Raw genomic sequence first — 24507 nt, 5'->3', positions numbered from 1 at the left:
TGACCAACTGGCTGCCCCCTTCTCTGGAGAATTGCCCTCAGCCAGACAATCCTGTAGCATATACACCCCCACCCTGAGCACCCTAGAAACCTTTGCCCAACTAGCAGGAAAATATAAACTGAAATTCTTGCCTCAAGGTGGTAGTATCTTTGTGATGCACTTTGAGCTGCATCAGAGATCAGATTGAAGCTAGTCTCCAGCCGAGTCACAGTTCTTGCTTAGCTTCCCCGTCTTCCCCAGCTTTATCTTGTTTTTCTCCCTTTCTAATGAATACATTTCCTCCATAAATCACTAGAACAAGAATTCCCATTTTAGGCTTCGTTTCTAGGGGGACTGACCCAAGGCAGTGGAGGTACACTTCCTAGGCTGTTGGGGGTGCATCTTGAAGATGAAGGTTTCAAGGCAAGTACTGGAGAGCATTGAAATATCCCCTGCAAGCAAGGGATAAAGAAGCCTGGTTCTTCACTCAGGCCTGAGAATGGTCAAGTGGCTTGTGAATGGTATCTGGCTCTCACCTGGGAGATCTAAAGGCAACTACCTCAGTGTGGAGCCAGGAGGGTGCAGCTGCATAAAGAGAACTAGACCTCAGATCGTGGGGAGACAAGGAATACATGAGTGCAGAATGGACCACTGTGGGCCAAGAAGAAGAGCAGTGTGGGGTCTTTTTATCCTAACAGGGCTGCATGGAGGGGCACAGAGACCTCAGCTAAAAGAGCCTACTCTTTCGAGGTGTACTTTAGGGTGAAGAAAGTGTCATAGATGGCCTCAAAGAACACAGATCAATCATCCCAGGTCAAGGGAGCCGAAAGAGCAAGGAACTCAATAAGAAACCTCTGAAGAACCCAAAAAATTCCACCACAAGAAAAGGATCGACTGTGACCACCTGCAGACCCCATTCGGGGATTCCAGCTTTAACCATTGCCAGCCAAGTGACAATGTCATTTTCCCCTCTTCCCCCATCTCTTTCCCTACTTTGACTCCTGCCAGAGAGAAAGCACAAGTAACACAGGTAGGTGAGCTGGGAAAAAGGAAAGAAAAGACAGACAACAAACTCCCGCCCCACTGCAGGCTTGTGAAGGATCCCAGGACTGGAGAAAAGGTTATGTTTTAACCTCAACTTCAAATATGGACTTTTGATTATTATGTGAGACCGAACATATTAAGTTTCTAAAATGAGACCGTTTTACAAATAAAAGTGACTAGTGCTAAGAGTGATGCAAGACTTTATCTGTAGATGAGAAGTTTATTTCACTTAGTTGAGTTTCAAGTGATAGAGGGAGACGAAAATAATGTTTGGATCACATTCCATGGGTCATACTTGTGCAACATATGGTTACATAATCAGGGAGCGGCAGTGCTTCCCACTGCTTCCCGGAGAGGAGAGAAGTCCTTCGCTGATTCAGTCAGCTGCACCCTCAGTCCTGGCTCTCAGGATAAAAACGTCTATTGGCTAAGAATTTGAAACATCAGGTTCTGAAACTTTTGACTGGCCATGTGCCAGGTGACTCAGAGCTGTGTAATGTAACCAAATGAGTCACAGCATCCCTCTACAGGCTCTGGAGAAATCTGCCATCTTTAAAATGGTGGCGACCTGCCTCCATGGTCCTAGTTGGAAGCCTGAGTGTTCAGTTATTGCACTACTGAGTGCCTATCAGGTACTGAAGATGAAAATACAAGAAAACATCGACCTAACTTGCATTGGTACAGTTTGCTATGTCCTCTCCTTTTGGTTGAGAGGAGGAACAATTCTGTCAGAGGTGATGAGTAAAGCGAGGCTGATCAGGGACTTTAAATCGGTGAATCTCAATTCTGATGGAACATTGGAATCATCAGTGATCCTTTTTAAAAAGATACCACGTTCCACCCTTGAGAGATTCTGATTTATTTGTCTGGACTGCTGTCTGGCCATCAGGATATTTTTTAAACTTCCCAGATAATTCTAATACGTAGTCAAGGTTGTGAACTAATTTAGATTATCGTTAACAAAACTAAGTGCCAATGTACCAAGAGAATAAGTGTAGTAAAATTTATTTTCCTATGAATAGTTTTAGTAGAAATTCTAGTTTTATGAAATGAAAGCCAATAATACACATTTTAATGTATGCATGAGCCTTTTGCAACCTTTTGTATTCCTCTTAATATATCCAATTGATTAATAAAAGAAACATTAGCATATGTTATCCACCTGAGAACAATTTTTTTTTCAATTATCATTATAGTAGATCGCCACTTATCACTTTTCTATAAAATCTTTTTTTTGCCAGGTGACCCTAGTTTCAAACTAATATATAAGAACAAATTTCCTCTTAAGATGTTAACTAGAATAATAAATAATACAGCACATCAGTTAATAAATAATAAGTAATCTCTTGATTTTTCTTAGGAATGTCAATAACCTTGATTCAATAGCAAAGACTGTCTTTAAAAATCAAATAATGGCATGAATGATCCAAACATTCATATTAATTCCTTGGGCAGCTTACTTCTGGGTGTCAGTTATGGAAAGAAAAGATGAAGACATTCCAACAAGATTTTATACAGGTTTACTTTTTAAAAACCTAGATTAGAGCTAAAGGTAAAAATTATTCAGTAGTAATTCTGCTTCCATCGTTAGTCATCTAACTTATACTCTGGAGGCAAATCTACAGTGTGAAATAGTACCAAGTGCTTAACGCAGGTAATTTAAATAAGTTGTTTTTCTATAGACAGACTCTCTCTCTCTCTCTCTTTCTCACACACACACACACACACACACACACACACACACACACACCCCTTAACAGCAGCCACATTTGGGAGTGGTTTTTGCCTCTTCCATCAGTAAAATTTAGAAGTGGGGGTAGGTGGGAAATGAACATGATTTTTTCCCCCTTTCATATCATTATCTACATTTTAACAACCCATTTTTTAAAGTTCTCTACATCAATATTTCTCCCTCTTTCAAGTAGTCTTTTCCCGTTAATGTTATTTTTGTTCCCCAGCCTTACCTTCTATTAATCAAACTGTATTGTCAGTTATAATAGGCCTGTCTACCCACTTGGTTCACTCATTCATCCCTTAATCCACCATTTGTGATATGACAATTAATTCTATTGCAGTCAGCTGTCTCGCCACGACAATGGCTTTGAAAAGACATGCTGACTTCTTTATTGATAGATTGAGTAGCTTGCTTCATAACCCAAATTTCTTTGATCAAAGTTTAGTCACCAATAGAACAACTTCTTCATAAATAATAAGACAAAACCCAGAGTCCCTGGGCATTCCCTCTTCACACCTTCTCACCTCTTTCTCCCACCACACCCAGTCCCTTTCACCAGGTGGCTGGGAACCTGCAATCAACCAAATTAACAAACTTAACTATATTCAGAGGTTGGAGAATCTGAGTCATAAACTGTTCCTCTGCTTTCAACAGTACTTAATTTATCTATTTCTTCTTCTCTTACATTTTGCCTTCTTTTTACTCCCATTGTTTTGCATATATATATATATATATATATATATATATATATATATATTTCTTCTTCTTCTTCTTCTTCTTCTTCTTCTTCTTCTTCTTCTTCTTCTTCTTCTTCTTCTTCTTCTTCATTCTTTCATTCTTTTCCTATACTTACCTATGTCCATGACCAGAGATCCCTAGGCATTGCTGATTATCACCAGTAGCTCTATAGAATAAATCCAATGCCCTTTGAGAGGCACTAAACCAGTCAGTTCTCTCTCAAAGCAGAATAGAAGGCTGTGACAATTAAAGAGGTAAATCCTGTAAGTCGCAAGGTTACCCAGTGGGAGGTATATTCTATGCAATGTGACTATAAAGGGATGCAGTGGATTTTCTTTACTGTAGTTTGTAAATCACTTCCAAAAATGAACATCCCAAAAGAGTCAGGGCATTGGTAATAAAGGGTGGAGCTTCTCAAGACATCTTTGAACTGGACTAAATCAGATGTGTGTCAGAACAAAAATAGTGTACAGAGGTTCCCCGTCATTTCTTTTTCCCGTGTACCAAAGAGAACTCTGAATTGACTAACATGGCTTCCTACCCTGCCCCCAGGTGGGTCCCGGACGTTTCTGATGAAGAGCACAAGGATAACAGGGGAGAGAAGAGAAACAGAAGCCCAGAGAGGAATTTGCTAAGATAAAATCTTATCCCCCAGAGGTGATAGTATTAGTAGGTGGGGCCTCTGCAAGGTGCCTAAGTCATGAAGAAGCCCTCATGAATGGGATTAGTGCCTTATAAAAGAGACCCATAGAGATCCATATCCCCTTCTACCTGGTCAGAACACAGTGAGAGGGTACCAACTATGGACCAGGAAGAGGGCCTTCAACAAAAGGCGACCATGCCGGGTGCCTTGACCATGAATGTTCCAGCCTTCAGAGCTGTGAGAAATAAATTTCTGATGTTTACAAGATACCCAGCCTGTGGTTATATAGCTGGAACAGACTGACAAGAGTTTTCAAAACCATCTTGCTTCACTAAGAAGACATGCAGGACTCAGGATATAGTCTTACACAAGCCTGCATTTGGGACTCTACTGTGGTAAAAAGATACAAAGCAAAATAAGCAAAGAGAAAAGGGGCCAAGTCTGGAGGAAACCAGGTGCAAGCTCCCAAGAGTCCTAAATCACACAGGAGGTGCTTAATTTCCCCAGAGATCCATGATATGTGGGAAACAGTGTCCACCAGAAAGCACATTAGACTCAGTGCCCAGGGTTTTCACTGGGGGCTGGCCTTGCTGGCACGCTCTGCTAAGCACATATCAAAATTCTACACTGCCAAAGGGAAAACATGTGTTCAGCATAAACCGCATTGTTTTACAAACAGTTTAGGCCTAGCGAGCCACTCTTTTTATTTAGGAAATGGTGAGAATCCTTCCAAAGTCTAAATTCCAAGGCCCGACCTGGCAATCAGGACTTTCTGATTATAGCAATCTCAGGCTTGCTATAACTCCTTCCTGCACAGTAGGTTTGTTTCTTTTTTATCCCCACATTATATGTGTATGAGGAAAGAGGCCTAGGGAGGTCATCTAGTAGTTACTTAGCAAGAGATGGAATTGCAATATAAGCCCGGCCTCTGACTCCCCAGCCTGTGCATTAGCCTGTGAATTACAATACACCGGAATTTTATTAAAGAAATTTGCGAGAAACTCTAGTTCCACCAGAATAGGTGGATACTGAATGATTTCAGGACCTGTCACCCCCAAATATACTGCTTGGCATATCAGTTGTTTTGAGTTAAAAGTACTTGAAAAACATCCGCTACCAGAAGGACACCCTGCCCTTTCTTTTTTTCCCTAAAAAGCAGGAGATAAAATTTCCATGTGAAAGGTGCCCTCCCTATGCCAGGAGGAAGAAACATCTTATCACTAGAGATGGGGTGTTGAGGCTGGGAGAAATGTGTAAAAAACAAACCTTTTAAAAATAACTTCTAATTTCCTTTCGTCTATCCTCACATATTTAATTAATTAATTAGAAAATTGACATATCATAATGAAGATTCCTCTAGCTTTAGGAAGCGGTACTTGTGTTTTCTATTAGTGGATGGGCCATAAATCAATTTAATTAACAGATAAATTTATCTTTTGGGCATCTTTATAAAAAAGAGAGTGGGGTAAAGTGGAGATCATTAAGGTTAATGTATTATAAGTACATATTTCTGTTTTTTTATCGTTTATTGGCAGGATTTTCTTTTCTTCTTTTTAATTTTGTAAATAAAGTTACCTTGCATAAAAATTTATTTATATTAATATGTTAATAGTTTGTTATTATTATTTTAAAGTGATTTAATATAGAAACAGTTTCAAAGTTCTCAGTTTTAATTTCTAATACAGTAAAACTAATATGTTTTAGTTATTTTCCCACAATTGCTACTCTTTGTTCAACCAAAATGTAATCACTTAGGCCTAGTCACTTCTCTAGGTCTTCTTTTTTTTTTTTAGGTGAGGGCTCCGATGTACATGTAAATAAAATCTGTATGCTTCTCCTATTAAATCTATCTAATGTCAGTTCCAGCCAAAAACCCTACAGTATATTCAAAGAAGTAATACTGTATATGTATTACTTCTATTAAAACTTCTTTTTAGTTTAGGCTTGAGCAGCTTAGGAAATGCAAATTGCTTTTAATGAATGCAGGAAACTTTGTCACATATGAGGAAAGAATAAAGAAACCAGCCTACCATGAGTGTGAATCCTTAGAAAATATCTAAAAATTACAAGAGCCTCAATTTGTCCCAGATCCTGGAGGTAATAGATAAGATTCCCATGGGAAAACAGCTGAGTCTAGGTATGTCAAGCAGAAAGACGTTAACACAGGGAATTCCTAGTTTGGCAGCTGCTATGACTCTCATCTCTCACACTCACAGACACATCCTCAAGGTAATGTCATTTCCCATTATTGGGAAAACAGCCTTGATTTCCCTAATTCTCTTTCTCCAGCTTGATTTTAGTGCCAATTAAGGACAGTCCTTTTAAGAAAACTGTCACTTCTAGTTAGAGGTTTTTCCAAAAGACGATCAACTTGACTGTGTGTTCTTCCTCCTCCCCTCCCACCCTGCTTGTGAATTCTGGTCAGAATGGTACATATTTTGATGGAGGAAAAAAATAATCTTAGCAGAAATGTGGGCAGCATTTCTCATCACCCCACCGCCCCAAGTTTTGTCTGCTAAATGTTAGTCTGGAATCTGGTACAGAAAATAAAGGACAAGATGAGACACACGGAGTACAGCAACACCTTGTTTTCAAGTCACAAATGAAAAAAGAAAACAACAAAAAACCTCCCTGGCAAAAGAGGTGGATTCATTCCTTTCTTCTGCTATCTAACAAAGTCACAATATGATGCTTCCCTCCTCAGAGCCAACAATGAAGCTTGCAGGAATCAGTTTTCCTGGTCTTGAGCTTCTCCTCATCTTGCTGACTGTTGTTCACTTTGCTGTGTTTAGGGTCACAATAGCTTAATTCCCCTACATTTCCTACTTATAGACCATACAATTAAGTGACGCAAAATTGAATTAGGAAAGAAAGTGAAAAATAAATTATGAAAGTTCAAGGTTGTCTGTGACTTTAATATATTTCTTAAAAGGTAAAATTTGTATGTCAAAATTAATCAAATATCTCCTAAAGCCACATCGAAGAGTGGGTCGGTGATAGCAATCTCCAAGCCCTTGCAGCTGCCTTTTTGTCCCTGAAGTGCCTAACATTCATTTTGCTGGTGCAGTGAGTTGAACTGTGTTCCACTGCCCCAACATTATGTTCAAATCCTAACCCCCAGAACCCGTGAATATGACTTTATCTGAAAAAGGGTCTTGGCAGATTAAATTAAGTTATGAATCTCATGATAAGACCATTGGATTTAGGGTGGGCCCTAAATTTGATGGCATGTCCTTATGAGAGACAGAAATGGAAAAGACATGGGAAGAGGACAGTGTGAAGAGAGAAGCAGAGATTGAAATCATGTGCCTACAAGCCAAAGAACGCCAGGATCACTGGCAGCCACCAAAGCTAGGAGAGAGGCATGGAATCAAATTCTCCGTCACCTCCGGAGGAACCAACCCTGCTGACACCTTGATTTTGGACTTCTGGCCTCCTAAAATGTGAAAACAAATTTCTGTTGTTTAAGCCACCCAGTTTGCAATAATTCATTACAGCAGTCCTAAGAAACTAATACAGTTGGTAATTCTTGGTATTTCTCATTGCTAAAGCTTACTCTATGCCCAGTACAGCTGCTGCATTTTCATTATAACGGGAGTTGGCATGTTTTTTTATTCTTTTTGTAAAGGGCAAAATAGTAAATGTTTTTGGCTTTACGTGCCATGCAGTCTTCTGTCACAATTTCTTAGCTCTGCCAATGCAGTGCAAAAGTAGCCATAGACAATATGTAAATGAATGGCATGACTGTGTTCCAAAAAATTTTATTTATAAAAGCAGGTGGGGGGATAGATTTGACCTGTGAGCCATAGTTTGCTGACCCCTGCATTATGATGTTTTCGCCTGAGATCCTGGTGGCCATCTCTTGGCGGTCCTCCTAGAGTCCCCTCTACACCATTTTGTTGAAGCTCTAGGAGATATTCCAAGCAAAAGGACTCCATACTACTTGTTTTGATTTCCCAAAATCTCTGATATGGATATGCTTTTACTTCCCACAGCATATTTAAAAATAATCTTCTGACCCAAATTTACCACTTCTCCACTTAAAAAAATTCTAGTCATGAAATATTTTCCTTTTTCTTCTTACACAGAGCCATTTTCATAGTGAGTTTGTAGAACTAATGATGGAGGCATTTGTGACTGTCATTTGTGTTGACATGCCAGCTGCTAGAGACTGCTTCAAAGTATGTGGGTGACTTCAAACACTTGGGGGCAAGCAGCCTTACAGCTTGCTGAGTGAAGGAAATAACAAGAGCAGAAAGAAGAGGCCGTTTACTGTATGTAACTTTTATTTTAAGATCAAGCACAATAGGAGAGGGGTAGGGAGAGAGAGAGACTGATTCTTCCAAAACAATAAATGATTATTTGGAGGCAGGGAATATGAACTTAGAGAAGAGGGGGCAAAGAAACAAAATAGAAATTTTTACTAGTAAAGCAAAACCAGTCACTCAGTCTGTATAGGACAGTGGAACTTTACAATACAAGCATCAAGGTGAGATAAGAATGTTTACTTGGATTTAGAAATATTTGGGGTTGAAAATGGGAAGGAAACCAGAAACCTTCATCAAAAAACTGAAACAAATAATCTCTGACCTAGACAGTTCTTTCTCTCTTCTATTGTCTAGTTTTGCCCCTAGTTAGTTTTCTGTGGCTGCTGTAACAAATTACCACAAACTTGGTGATTTAAAACAACACGGAATTTGTTCTCTCACAGTTCTGGAGGGCCAGAAGTCAGAAACGGATATCACTGGGTTGAAATCAAGGTATCAGCAGGGCTATGCTTCCTTCACAGGCACTAGGGGAGAACCCATTCCTTGCCTCTTTCAGCTCCGGTGGCTGCCGGTGTTCCTTGACTTGTGGCCACATCACTGCAACCTCTGCCTCCCTGTGTAGAAGGATCTGTGTGGTAGCCTTTACAGCCCACCCATATAATCCAAGATAATCTCTTCATCTTAAAATTATTAATCACAGTTGCAAAGATCCTTTTTTGTTTTTTTTTTTTTTTTTCATATTAAGGACCAGGCTCCAGGGATTAGGATGTGGATATCTTTTAGAGGTCATCTTTCAACATACTATAGCTCCCAAATTTTATACCCAAAGAAAAGCAGTGCAGCCCGTAGACTCAGCTTCCTCAGAGGACTGTTTAGCCTCTGAGCAGAGTGAGGGGGATGGGGAGCAGGAGGTTGGCTCAGTTTATCAAATATTTCTTTCAACTATATACAATATTTCAGTCCTTTCTCATAGTCTGGCTCCCCAGACATCCATATAACTGAACTTTTCTTGAATCAGGCTTTGCAATAGGGAGTGATTATGAAAAAGACCTAAAAAATGCAAAGAATGGATCATATTTTAAATAGGCAGAAATTCGGAAAAATTTTCTGTAATGAACATTTTTCTAAGAAAAAAAATTATTTCTAAATATGGACACAGAAGAACCTGGACTCTAGGGATGGGACCCATTGTACTGATACAGACACACCTACTTCCTCTCGATTTAAACATACTCACAAAATCATACAAAACCAGGAAACATTTTAAACGGCTCCTGGGACATTTCCACCTGAATATCCTGCCACATGTACCTCAGATGCATTACTACCAAGACAGAACACAATACTTCCTGCCACCAGTGTGTTCTTCCTTATTCTTTGTTACAGTTTGAGAGCAGCTGCATTAACCTGAAATGATGGATAAGCTTTGGAATTCAAAACCCCATGAACTATATGCAAGCCTTCAGATGTATGTGCAATTGGTGCCTTTTTCAGGAGAGTATTTCATAATCTTTGTCAGATTCTTCACGGAATCTTTGACCTTAAAAGGGAAATGAAAGTCTGTCGTGGCGTGGCATTCAGTCAGGTCTAAATAAATACTTGCTGCATGCCTGTGTGTTCTCAGCAGGGAATACCGATGGCTTTGTTTTGCAAGCATTTGTGTATTGTCATAAATTTGCTGAATAGCTGGTTGGGGCATATTTCATTTAGTGAGTCACTGTAAAACAAATTCCACCTCCACTCCCTTCTCCCATATAGAGCTACATGTCCAGGATTAAGCACAAGAGTGAGGTTTTGACCTCTCTGAAGAAATGATTGTTGTCCCTAAGAACAAGGATGCAAGGGATCATTGTGAGAACTTTTTCTCCGATTTTGATATATCAACCTACACCTGATAGACTTTCACATTCTTGGAATGCTTGCCTCCTCCAACTGTTCATCCTTTAGGTCTCAGTTTAAATATTTCTTCCCTTAGGGAAGACTTCCCCAATCAATACTCCTGGGATAAGACCATAGACTCAAATTGTGAAATATGGGTCTTGTTGCTTACTGAATGTTTATGCAAGAAAGGGAACTGACCACCAGCTGGAAAGTGGAGTCTGTCACTTCAGTCTTCATTCTTGGAATGACCCAAGGTTTGTCTGCAATCTCTCCCCTTCCCAGAATCGCTTTGGTATTCACGGGGAAGGTCAGACTTGTGCTCGGCTGCAAACAAATTTCAATATGCTGTTTTATTGGAAAAGATTTAAATGAAACATTTTGGAAACAAGGAGAGTTATGGGGGCATTTGGGCAGGAGAATTCTTTGTTGTGGGCGCTGTCCTATTCACCATGGGATGCTTAGCAGCATCCTTGGCCTCCACCTACTAGACGCCAGCAGTAGCACCACTCTCCCTGAGTTGTGACAACTAAAAGTCTCCAGACATTGTCAAATGTCCCCTGGGGGGTAAAGTTTCTGCCTTTCCCCTAGTTGAAAACCACTGCTTAAAGGAAGAAGAGAATCACAAGATGTTTTTTTGAATCTGGGACAAGAGTCTCCTAGCAGGATGAAGAAAAAGAAAAGGAAGCCATGGCTAAATGCCCTAAAAGCATTCTGAGGTGATCTTTGCCTACTCATTTTTTTTTCATTGACTATAACAAATTCATAATCCCAAAACTCCTTTTTTCTTTACTTTGGTGTTTTTTTATTATTGTTTAGTTTCTACCAAAAATACCTTTTGAAAAATTCCAACTTTATCTCTGTTGAACTAAGAGGAGGAATTTTATTATTATTTTTCTGTTCAGCAGGCTGGGACAGAGGGGATGTAAAGTGATCATAGAATTGGGTCAGCTGGGATGTGGCTCCCAGCATAGCTGGGCCACTCTACATAGCGTGTTTGGCAAGAGCTTCTGACAACTCCCTTTAAACGAGCATCAAACCACATGGAAAGGGGGCTGGAGCCACTGAGAGTGAAGTTCTTTAGATGGCAGGTGCTAGAAATTGCTTAGTAGTCCGTCTGAGTGTGTGTGTGTGTGTGTGTGTGTGTGTGTGTGTGTGTGTGTTTCGGTTCTGGGTCTTTCTAAATAAAGCATGAGAGAAAGGGAGAGTTTTAAAGGAATAATAGTTTCTGATGACCTGGGAAGAAATAGTTTTGCTTTAAGAGTGAATCGTGACTGTTTCTGCATCCTGGGGGAGCTGCAGAATTCATCTCTGTAGGAAACCTGTTCGTTTGTTGAGGAATACGTGAGGAAGGAAGTTGCAAACTGAGCACAAACGAAAACTCAAATGTACAAAGACCATGTAACTTTATTTTCTATAACAGATCTAATCCTCATGAGCTCCCATTCCACTACCTAGCAGCCAGACTTACATCCAGTTTGAGGGGTGGAAAGAGTATATTAACTTTTCTAATTAATGGTATATTTGACTGAAAATATTCTGTGTTGAGTAAACATTTTAGGTGCTATGTTGAGGAAAGGAAGGGAAAGGAGAAATCCAGCTCTCACAGGGACTTAAAGTTCTCAGGCTGGAAGTCCAGTTGCCAATTCTAGTTGCTCCCCATCCCACCTTAAGTTCAAAGTAATAAGTTTTTGCTGTGCTTTTTTTTCCTTTTTTTTTCTTTTTTTCTTTTTTTTTTTACCTCACCCACACAGAGACGTCCTGTGGCAAGTTCCCCAGCCTGAATCTCATCTACATTCAGCAGTCCCCTGAGAGCATTTGACAACAAGATTCCTTACATCTAGAAAACCCTAATAATAAAGAGCTCCACCTCAGTTGTCTCTTTGCACATCTCCCTCTCCTGTGAAACCCTTTTTCATTCCACTCCAGAACCCCCAGGGAACTAGGTATCTCCCAGTCGGGCTGTCTCACTCAAGGGTTCCTGTCAAGAAAAGGACAAAAGCCCCTTTGCTCTCTGCTCTTGGCCTCCCTCCTCATCCTGGAGAAGACAGGCATGGGACAAGGCTGTCTCGCAGCCTCCTTTTTCTACTCGTTTTACAACCTTTGTCTCTTTTCTTCTTCCTTTAATCTCTCAGAGTCAGCAGGTGGGTTTCCACACCATCATCTCCCAAACCCTGCTACTCCTTTATATCAAGGACTTTTCTTACCCTGAGTTCTCTCTCCCTGGAATAATACTTTGACTTTTACCCAGTGGACTCTGCTCTTAATATATTGGTAATGGCTCGAGAAATTTAGAAATAATTTCCTCTCTTGACAAACACTGGCTTTTAAGACTATTATTTAGTTTCTGACAGCAATGGAAGTCAAAAGCTTGATATTAAATTTCCCTTCTTCTTTCCATTCCTGATGCTACAACCCTCATCCTCCCAAAGGCAAGCAGATAGTTCTGGCAGAACAGAGGCCATGCAGAGAAATTTATAAAAGAGAAAAGTAGAAGTTATATTAATAAGAAAACATAAAATCAATCCTTGTAATTTCCATTTTGCACAAGCCTTTTAGGTGTGAAAGACAAGGCCCAGGGCAAGTGCTATGGAGTGGGGAGGTCAAGATAAAGTTCAGTATGACAATGTGAAAGTGCTTCTCTCTGTGGTAAGGCAATTTTTCTAGTGGAAAAGGACTCCTGGTCTCAGCTTGACAGATATAAAATGGAACCTGTGTAAGAGAGAGAGTAGGAAAAGGAAACTTGAGAGTTAGGACGATCCTCAGTAAGCTGGCAGGAGAGCAGGCCTGGGGAAGAGGGGCGGCTGCTGGCAGGGCACTCCCTGTGGGCATGGAAACTGAAGACTGTAGGAACAGCAGTGCTGATATCTGATTTCCCTTCTATTTGCTGCTCATTTTGAGACCTTTGTGATAGCATAACCTTGGAGAATGAAGACATAGCTTTGGGCTTGTTTAGGGAAGAAGCAGAACAGAAAGAAATGGAGCTTTGATAATAAAATGGCCAGAAGCAACTGAGAAAAATCTGGGAGCAGGAGTTTGGGTAAGAGCTGACATGCTGCGTGAAGACAGGTATCTTCTCCACTATCAACTCAAATCTGGGTTCTTCCAGGTCTATTTGAAGGGGCTGAGCTTTCTGGTGTTAACTACAAGTGTGACAGATTAAAAATAGCCACCAATTCTTTGTCACTGCCCACATCAACAAGTGGTATTTATTTACAACAGTCTTGAATTTGGTCTTGCCCTGGAACTCTCACCACCAGAGTGTGCTGGTAGTGATACTGTGCCAATCCAGGACCTAAGTCTTGAGAAGTCTGTCGGCTTAAGCTTTTCAGGACCCTGTGTCACCATGTAGCTATTGGAGGGGAGGTAATTTTTTTTTTTCTTTTATCCTCCTAGATTCTCCTTACCCAAGAAGGAAGCACCTTGACTGACAAAAGACAGATTAACAGGAGAAAAACAAACAGAAGTTTATTAATATGTGTATCATGCATACACCTGGGAGTTTTCAGTGATGAATAACTCAAAGATATGGCTAGAACTTGGGCTTATATAGCATCTCAGAAGGGAATTGATACATTTTTAGAAAAGACAAAAGAAAAGAACTTTGAGTTTCTAGGGTAGCAAATTATAGGAAGGTAAAAATATGGGAAATAATGGTAAATAAGGCCTCATTTAGCAAGGTTTGCTATGTAGAGGCCTCTGGTGCAGTGAATGGGCTAAGTGTCTAAAGTTGTCCCCAGTGATCAACTTCTGTCTTTCATAGTAGAGAAGTGGCGGGGGGTGGGGAAGGGGACGGGGGGAGTGATACTGTTACAAATTTGTGTCCTGCTTTTTGGCAAATAAGGAGAGAAAAGAGAGTTTTTCTCATATCTGATTTTTCTTGATTGTGCTCAGCTCAAAATGATCCTTATGTCAGAGTGGCATATTTCGGGGTGATACATTCTGCTACCCTTCACTCTGTTTTATGAAGATCACAGAGAAACCACATGGAGAGATCAGATGGAAAGTAAAAGGCCCTGAGATGACAAGGAGGACGAGAGAGACCTAGTCAAGCCCAGCCTTCCAGCCATCCTTGCCAAGGTGTCAGACAAGTGAGAGAGCCATTGGACACTGCAGCCATTATCTGATTGCACCTTCATGAGAGGCCTCAAGAGAAACCAACAAAAGAACTTCTCATGTGAGCCCAGTCAACTCACATAAGCATGAGGTAGTGGTGCTTTAAGCCACTAAGTTTTACGGTGATTTGTTATGCAGCTGTTGATAAGTGTAACAGTGGGAGAGGGCCAAAGTTATTGTTCTTTCATCACGGTGACAGGGAAAGAGAGCATGGGGTGTTGCGCGCCAGATTGTCCATGCCTCCATCCAGAAGCGACAGATGAAACTTCCACCCACATTTTATTAGACAAAGCAACTCACATAGCTATACCTATCTTCAAAGAAGTTATGTCCAGGAAGGAAAGAACATGGGTGATGTCTGGCACCCCTCTTTTACCAGCAAGGGGGGCTGGGGAAGCATAGCAGGTATGTAATGATTTGTTGTGCCGAATTATGATTCATTACCTAGGGTGGGCACATTGCACTTCCAAACACAATCAGGATTCTGTTGTCAGGGGTGAATGCAGGAATTGATAATGGGTTTGCCCCAAGTGGTAAGTAGGTGGTCAAAAGAGAGATTGTAATGGCTGCCACCTGTACCCTCACCCCTCACTGACCTGTCCTTACCCGCTAAACTTGAGCTCTCTCTGCCCTCTCTCTTTCAATCCATGTATTGAGAATTTAAGTATGGATGTGTGTGGTTGAGAAAGAGCAGGGGAGACAGAGAAGACGAAAGAGAAAGAAGAGGAGGGATGGAGAAAAAAGGTAGCAGCCGATTTGCTTGAGTGTGAAATGAAACAGAGCCTGAGCGCTCCTGACTCTGACCTCAGCACTCTGAGAAACACTTGGGGGGGGGGGGGCGGGGTGGTGGGGATGTTTGCACCAAAATGTCAAACAGAAAGACAAAATAAAAGGGAATGTTTCAAAGAGGTGTGAAAAGTATGGCAGTCTGGGTGGTCTGGTTGAAAAAGAAAAATTAATGTTCTTGTCCAATTGCGTTTTGGGAAACTCTTGAAGGAATTTGCCGGAACATTCTGATCTAAAGGTCACACCTTGAGTATTCCTCTCTCTAACCAGGATACTTATGTAGATAATTATTTTGTTTTTTTCTCCTCTTTCTTCTGAAATTTCCAGCTCAGTTCACAGGTTTTTTCTTGTTAGACAAAATTAAATACAAAATATCAACTCCCTTTGTCATTTATATACTAAGTGGAAGATAAAATTCTAGGAAAATGTTTAAACATTTTTCAAAAGACTATATTGTCTTCCCGAGAAATGTATTTATCATCTTTATTTTACTTGCCAGAAAATCAAGGCTAATAGAGGTTAATTTACACCAGGTCATAAAATACATCTACAGCTGGATCTGTTCACCTTTATGATCTATTAAGTCAACCACCACGATAGTCTGACTTTCAAGGGTTTATTTGATGCATTGTTCTTAATTGAACTGGGGATCTATAAATGTAGAAGGGAACAAAACCAACTCCACCTCTGTGTCCCAGATATCATTTCACTTTTGAGTTTTGTGCTCTGCCCATTGACCAACTTCACTGTCCTTAGCCAGCCTATCAGAGCTTTCCAGTTGATAATTATCTGTGTTCTTTAAAATGTAGTGATAAATAGTTGTGTTAGCAACAGCTAGAATGGCGTTACAACCGAGATAAATATCAAACTGGTAATAGTATTGCTTATAAACAATCATCTATCACAAGATCACCAGTATGGCCCCTGGTGCTACTGAATTCATTGTCTCTTGTCTTGTCAATCACTAGTACTCAAGTTATAATATGTATATAGAATATATATATAATATATATATTAAGTTATATATATAATATATATATTAAGTTATATATATAATATATATATCAAGTTATTATATATATATATTATATGTACTTTAACAGGGTTCTGATAGTGGAGAGAACAATTTGCTCAAAATGGCTGGGCTGTCTGTCCACTCCAAACCAATCTTCTCATAAATAAATTACCCCATAGTAAATTCTGTGATAACCTGTGGAGTTGCCTGATTCATCTTTCGGTCTGAACATACTTTCTCTTTATGGTGGCCATTACACCTCTGTCACACCGTCAGACAGCAAGTTATGCTCATCTGTGGCTAAGTCTGCTTATGATGATTCTACCTGTACGACTTTATATTTATTAGTTATATTTCTTTCCTTATGTTGAAGCCTCAAGTTTACCTACTTTTGGCCCCTGCTCTGCTAACCCTCCCACTCCAGCCCCTACAAATAAATCAGATCACCCACCAAGACTGCCCTGGGCTTGAGTAAAACCTTGGTGGAGTTATCTCCACTTCTTCCTGATTATCAGACCATTGGTCTTATATTTCCTGATCTTTTGGGCCCTGAATCTAGTTCCTGTTTTCCATCTCATCCTGTTGATTGATGACTTGGAGGTGCTCTCCTAACTTTGTCTATGTCTATACTAATGACTACCTTATTGAAGCATCTGATGATGATGAGAACTGTCATTGGTTATGGGTCTACCATGTGTCCACCTCTGGACTGAGTGAGTACTTTACATGTATTACTTTACATGCATTTCTTCCTGTAGAGGAGGAAAAATAACTTTTCCTCTTTTCTGCTAAATTCTTTGCTGGGGACTCTGTAACAAAAGACAGATTTATAAGAGAAAAACAAACAGAAGTTTATTGACATGTATACCTCATGCATGCATGGGAGAAACCCAGGAAAAAATGAATAACTCTCAAGAGGTGATTTAGAATTCAGGCTTAAATACCATCTTCAGCTAAGGAAAAAAGAGGAAAGGGTATGAAGGAGTCCAGTTATGGAGGGTGGGGGCAGGGGAAGGGGGGTGCGGTGACCAGGAAAAGTATGGTAAGCAAGTGCAAGTTTTGTTACTCAGGTTTAAGCCGGTGCCTTCTCCACTGATGAATTTTTTGTGATTTAGTCATTCTACATTTCCTGGTACAGAGAAGGAGACACCTTACAAATCTCTAAAAAGACACTTTTTATGGAGGTTTCTTTATAAATGTAAATTTCCCTTTACTAAAGGGTAATTTCTACCCTGTTTCCGGAGCTTCTTCTATTCCTGTTATTTCTCAAAATAATCCAAATACCAGAGAGGCATATATTGGGGTGGCGTATTCTGCCACCATTCACTCCTCAGGAAGAACCTGCAATGTATTGTTTTTTCCTTCATTTTCCAGGAAGAAGAAACAGAAGCAGTATCAGTGCTACGGAACATACTTTACATTTTAATTAAAGGTCTTATCCGGATACCTGACATTGCGCTGGGTCCTTTACATTATTATTTCATTAGCTCTTCACAACAGTCCTGCAAACTATCTAGGTTTTCTCATCGCTACTTTTCCAGAGGATGCAACTGGGGCTCAAGGAAGTTAGGTGGCTTACAAAGCAGGACTAGGTTTAGACGCAAGTCTCCTCTCTAGCCACGCTGGCCTGCTTGTTGTATCCACTCCAGGACCCTCGTCCTAGCGGTTCCCCCCGCCTGAACATCCTTCCCTCGTATCCGCACCGCTCCCTTCCTCACGTCCTCCACATATTTGTTTAAATGTTACCTTCTTACTGAGGCACTCTTTAACCCTCCTATTAAAATTGTGCTCCCACCTACCGCTGTCTCTCACCCATCCCCCATTTTATTTTTCTCCATAGCACTCATCGCTCTCTGACATACCATACATGTTAGTTACTAGAATGCAGTTTCAAGATGGCAGGAACTTTTTGTCAGTTTTGTTCACTAGTATGTGTACATTCTTGACAAATATTTGCTGAATGAATGGATAGACGAATAAATTCCTGATCCTAAAGCCCATTCCACACACTCAGATCTTTTGTGTCCATCATATCTTCTTTTTGCCTCTGGGCTGCTTTATAATGCTAAAGAATTTTTAATAATAAATGCCTCAGTTCAGTATTATCTAAGAAGAAAACAGAAAAACAAGCCAAACCTCTCCTGAGCCTGGAAACTGTGCTGCCAGCAGTTCGTGCCTTTATCAAAGACTATTTATTACATGTCTTCTTGGGTATGATATTCTGTTATGGACTGTATAGAAAAATTAAAACAAAATGTTTACCTCTGGCTTTACCTTCCCTTCGAATTGGCTGCTCACTGGGAGAGCCAGACCTGGTGCAAATAAACAAATGGACTACATGTTGCACATACAATACAGAGCTGAATCATGGGTAGTTAGAAGCCAATAATACAGGACAGTAGGAGAAAGGCCACAAAGATTTCATTAGTAGACAGGATGGAGTTTGCAGAAGTCATCCAAAGAGAACTTCCCCATCCAAAAATGTTTCTCGAGCAGATATTGCCAAGAAGTAGTGTATCATATACACAGTCAGCTCCCTCTAAAAGTGCATGGTTTGGTTCCTGGATACAAACATTTGATTGATGAAGCTACAATAACCATAAAGTTGGAAGAAGGATCGTGGCAACATCTGTCCTTAGGAAGAACTTATCTTTCTTTGTGCCATGAAGATCTTGGGCCTGACATCAACTCTATTTTAAAAACTAAATTCCTGATGACATGTGAGACTACTATAATCTGTTGGCAATTGGAACAATCCTTATCATTTGGTATTCTTTAACTACACTAAGGAATCATAAAATTAGAGGTTTTTGACTGCATCCACTTAGCTCCCTACTTTTCTTTTCCACACATATATTCTAAGTGTGTATAACAAGACTTCTTATAGAAACATCAAAAATGTAAACCCATTAAAGTAATATGGGTCCAGCTTGATTGCCAGCAAGAAATTCAGCTATCGCCCACGCAGCTTTAGCACCTTTTAGTGCCACACCAGTGCCACAAGGCCATTTATATGAAAAGTTAAATCATGTCAATTAGTATCTTACATGCACAAGTCCAAAATTAATTGTTCTAGAGCAAGAATGGTATTTTTCTTGTTTTTGTGTCCCACACATCTATTTCAATGCTCAGCAAATACATCCTTTCCCTCCAATAGACTCCCTTTCACATCATACTGGAGTTGACCTGTTTGACCATTAGCGTACAGCAGAAGTAACTGCATGTCACTTTCTACTTAGGTTATGAAAATAAAAGGTGAGGAATTGAAGCCTTCTGCCAACAGCCATGGGAATCAATCTGGAGGTAGATTCCCCTCAGTCTCATTCCAGCTTTCAGAAGGGTGCAGCCCCAGCTGACAGCTTGGAGGCAACCTGTGAGCCAGAACCCCTCAGCTAAGCTGTTCCTTGGTTCCTGACCCTCAGAAACTGTATGAGGTAATAGTTTTGTTGTTTTAAGTTGCTAAACTTGGGGGTAATTTGTCATGCACCAATACACTTTTTTCATCCCAAATCTATTTTCCCTCCTGACGCACATGACCAGCGTTAATTTCACCATTCCTGGAAACTGCAGTTTGTTTGGCAGCAAATACTTAGTAAGAAAAGATATAAGTTAGGACCAGCATTTTCTTAGCCACCTGCTTTTAAAACTCAGCTTCACTCGAGTAGCTTCTTTTTTTTTTAAGCTACATTATTACAAATAGAAGGGGCCTCATGATTTCCATCTTTCCTCTTTCAAGATTACACCTTTGCCTTTGCCAGAAATTTCCTTCTTCCATGACTGTGCAGTTGCTGCATTACTCACTCCCTGTCATGCTTTATTTGGTCTGCCCATGAATCAATTGATTGCTTTTACAGAAACACATTCACAGAGCTCGTTTCTCTGTTAACATTTCTTCAATTCATACATTTGCTCTTTATTTTATGGCAAAATGAACTTTGAAAGACTGTTTTCATGTCTGTTGCAAACAATTCCCTCATGATTTTACAAAACAAATAAAGGCAGTGTAAAAATTTTCAATTACGATATATTAGGGCAATAAAAATCAGTTACTGGGTGTTGTTTAGACAAGCCCTCAGAGAACAGTGAAAGTGTTATTTATTCTTTTTTTGCCACCTATTGAAAGATATATTAGCTTTCATGTCATAAATAAGTCACTGAAGGTGATTACATTCCCCCTTTACTGTTCTAGTGAAAAAGAAAATTAGAAATTTAGCCTAAAATATACATTATTGTACATAGGCAGAACTTGGAGAGCAAAAGGTCTCTTATAACCTAATTATGATGAAACTAATAACATCTCTTGTGTATGTTAGTCATTTACAATCTTGAATTTATGTGGTCACTTGTACCCCAAATACATGTAACTAATTCTACCTAACACCGGTTATCTTTTTTTGCATAGCAACCACTCATAAACCATTTATTCAGCTGATTTTGGCTGGGCTCACTCATGACTGCGTGGTGAGCTGCCAGGCTGGCTAAGTGGCTCACTTCTGGGGGTGGGCTTGCCTAGGATGACCTCAGAGAAGCTCATATCTGCTCTACATGGTCATGTGACTTTGAGCAAGTTAACTAATCTGTCCTTTCTGCTGGATCATTCTCATCAACATATAAACATACAATTATTTCTCTCACACCCTAAACGTCCACTTTTATCTCCAGTTGTCGCCCTCTCTCTCTGCTCATTTTTATAGCAAAACTCCTTTTAAAAAGGTCTCTATACTCACTGTCTTCAATTCTGTTCTTGCATTCTTGTTAAAACCCACTCCAAAACATTCCGGCCCACACCATTTGCCCAAACTGCTCTTGATAAGGTCACCAGTAACCTTTACATTGCTCAGTCCAATAATCCATTCCCAATCCTCATCTTATCTCACTTAGCAGAATTGTTAAGTGTCATCTGCCCCTTCTTCTTGAAATACTTCTGTCTCGTCTCCTTGAAATACTTCCGTCACTTGGCTTCCAGGCAGTATGCCCACCTGACGGTCCCCTTACCTCATTAGTTTCTCCTTCCAGGTCTCCTCTGCCAGCTCCATCTTATCTTCCTGATCTCTTAATGTCAGAGGTCCTCCAAGCTCAGTCCCTGAGTTTTCCCCTCCCCTCCCCTCCCCTCCTTTCTCCTCCCCTCAGCTCCCCTCCCCTCCCTTTCCTTCCCTTCTGTGTCTGTACCGATTCCTCTAGTGATGTTATCAACTCCCTGGTTTTAAGTATCGTCAATATGCCGATGAGTCCAAATCGATATCCCCATCCTGGACCTCTACCCCCAAACCAGACATATATGTCCGGTTGCCTACCAGATATGTCCACTTGAATGTCGTATTTTCTATTGCTGCTGCAATACATTATCACAAACTGTGGCTTAAAACACAAATTTATCATGTCAGAGTTCTGGAGGTCGGAAGTCCAAAATGGGTCTCAGTGAGCTAAAGTCAAGGTGTCGGCAGGGCTGCATTCCTTTCTATAGGCTCTAGGAAAGAACCCGCTTTCTTGTTTTTCTAGCTTCCAGAGATTGCTGGCATTCCCCTACTTCCGCCTTCAAAGCTAGCCATGGTCAGTCAAGTCTTCCTCTCAATGCATCACACTGACTCCTCTGTCTGTGTCTGTGTCTGTGTCTGTGTCTGTGTCTGTGTCTGTGTCTGTGTCTGTGTCTGTCTCTGTCTGTGTCTGTGTCTGTGTCTGTGTCTGTGTCTGTGTCTGTGTCTGTCTCTTCTACATTTAAAAACTTGAGATCAAATTGATTACACCTGGTTAGCACAGGACGCCCTTCTTATTTTAAGGTCAGCTAATTAGCAACCTTCATTCCATCTACTACTTTAACTCTCCTTTGCCAGATCACCAAATGTAGTCACAGGTTCCAGGAATTAGGACCCGGACGGCCCTTCTGGGGGCCAGTATCCTGCCTGCCATAGATATCTTGATATGAACTGAACTCCTGATCTTAGCAATCCTGCTCCTCTCTAGTCTTCCCCAACTTTTGTCAAGGACAAACTCACCCTTCCAGTGGGTCAGGCCACAAAGTTTAGAGTCCTTTACTCTTCTTTTTCTACCTCATATCCAATCTATTAGTAAATCCTAGGGACTCCACCTTCAAAATAGACTCAGAATCTGATGATCCTCACCACCCGCAGTGCAATCGTATTGGTTCAAGCTCTTCTCATTACTTTCCCAAGGTATTGTAGTAGCCTCCCAACCCATTTCTCTGGTTTCTGTCCTAGCCTACCAGCACCCCATCCTCTGCCTGCCCACACACGATCTCTTCTCAATATAACGAATAGATGATACTTTTACAACACAAATCGGATTATGTAATTTCTCAGTTCAAAACTCTCCCAAGGCTTCTCAGCTTCCTAAAAGTTAACATCTTCAAGGCCCACAGGATTTGGCTATTTCTCCTAATTCTCTGACCTCTCCTGCTCCACTCCCACACACTTGCTTCACTCCACCCACAGGGGCCTTCCTGCTTTGTTGCAATACTCCAGGCACCTGCTCAGGCCTTTTGCATCTGGCAGTTTACTCTTTGTGGCATGCTCTTCTCCCAGAGGTTCATATAGGTCTCTCTTCATTTTGCTCAGTCTTTACTCAAAGTCCCCTTCTCGGTGAGGCTTTCCCTGTCATCTTTTCCTTTAAATTGTACATGCTTTACTTTTTTTATATTACTTTATCACTTTTTAACTTATCATATGATTTACATATTTATTTTTTTTGTCTCTCTCTACTAGATGGGTAAATTCCATGAGGGCAGGGATGCTTTGATACATTTTTAATTCTTAGACCAGCATCAGGTACACAGTATAGATCAAGTAAATATTAGTTCAATAAATGACTGCCTTAGTTTCTTCATCGGCAAAATGGGTATGATGGAAATAGTAACTACATCATAGGTTGTTTGGGGAATGAATAAGTTAATATAAGTAAAGTGCTTATCACAGAGCCTGGCACAGAGAAACCACTAAAAATGTGTTTGCTCTTACAATTTCTCTATCATTTATACTGGTTATTCTCTTGTTACTTGGTAAACTACCTCTCAAGAGCAGACAACAGTAACACATTGAGAATTCATTGTGTTCCAGCAATGAAGATGTATATAAATACTTGCCATTTTATATAATTTGACAAAGCCCTCAGTAAGTTAAGATCTTGCATTAATTACTAATGCACTCTGGGTGTTTATGTTGAGGACAGAATGTTCATCATTCTTTTCTTTTTACTGCACACATGTTAATATGAACAAAAGAATTAAACTTTGGGGTCTCAACTGTTCAGAGCTAACCAGGTAGGGCAGAGAGATTAGCTAAATCCCCATGGCTACAGTGGTGCCACATTCCTTCATCATTAGTTAAATTTAGGTGATAACCTTCAAATATAGAATCAGCACCATTCTTCCTCAGTTTGAGTACTGGCACAATCCTCAGGCCATATCAATCTTATTTCAAAATGTCAAAATGCCAACATTCAGAGCATTTGAAGCTGTGTAAATGTCCTTTCAGAATACATTTTAAAAATCCAAGTATTATCATTGGTTTTATCTCCTTATAGCGTATACCAAATTGAATTCTAGAGATTCCAGCAAACGTGTTCCCATTTTCATATCAGTGAGGCCAAAGGAGAAAAACAATTATTATATGGAAGCAGAAACTCAGAGGACAGCCAAACCTCAAACATAAACTTCTGAGAAAATTAAAGTCTCTCCTGATAAAGTAGGTCAAATATCACTTATGTGTGGCTATTGGGCAATCAGTCTTATACATTTCCTAATAAATATGAATCACCCCCAAAATCAGTATAATAATAAATAGAATAATAGCTGTCCTTGATAAAATATTACCTCTGTAATTTAATCAGTTATTTCAAGCAGAACTCTATGACATTTGACATTGCCCTGTGTGGTACAGATCCTTCATTGCATATGGATATCTAGCCAAGGGTACAACTGAGGCTGAAATATTTTTTGGTTTTGCTTGTTTATGTTTAATTATAAAGCTTGATTGTGAATATTAAGGATAAAGCCTGACATATCAGAGTCTAAAGTGCATATCATAAAACACAGAACTGGAAAAAATAGATGACAATATCACAAAAGAGGCCAGAAGATGGCAATGAGCCATATACTACCAATTCCAACATAATTCATAAGACCCTTCCAGAAATTTAGATCAGGACTGAAAAACTCTGGATGTGGCAATTTATCTAAAGAAAATAAAAATTTTGAAAAATGATTAACATAATAATTTGGTAACATTATGCTTTCCACAATCTACTCAACAGAATTGAGGACTTGAGCTCCACATTCAGTTATTAAGCATTT

At 40.0% G+C, this 24507-nt stretch overlaps 1 long non-coding RNA gene across 3 annotated transcripts in view; it reads right to left on the bottom strand.

Moving 5' to 3' along the window:
• The window catches only part of LOC107507166, a 71411-nt gene extending 50129 nt beyond the window's left edge, over window positions 1-21282 (bottom strand). For all 3 annotated transcript variants that reach the window (XR_001596108.2, XR_001596109.2, XR_001596110.2), the window contains exons 1-2: window positions 21198-21282; window positions 10487-10612 (exon numbers count right to left, since the gene is read on the bottom strand). This is a non-coding gene — a long non-coding RNA (uncharacterized LOC107507166). The remainder of the gene's footprint in view (window positions 1-10486; window positions 10613-21197) is intronic.
• Window positions 21283-24507: the final 3225 nt, after the last annotated feature.

Source organism: Rousettus aegyptiacus, unplaced genomic scaffold (genome assembly GCF_014176215.1).
Source record: "Rousettus aegyptiacus isolate mRouAeg1 unplaced genomic scaffold, mRouAeg1.p scaffold_m13_p_2, whole genome shotgun sequence".
Taxonomy (NCBI): Eukaryota; Metazoa; Chordata; class Mammalia; order Chiroptera; family Pteropodidae; genus Rousettus; species Rousettus aegyptiacus.
The sequence above is the reverse complement of the archived record's forward strand: the minus strand, read 5'-3'. Positions and strand labels throughout refer to the sequence as shown.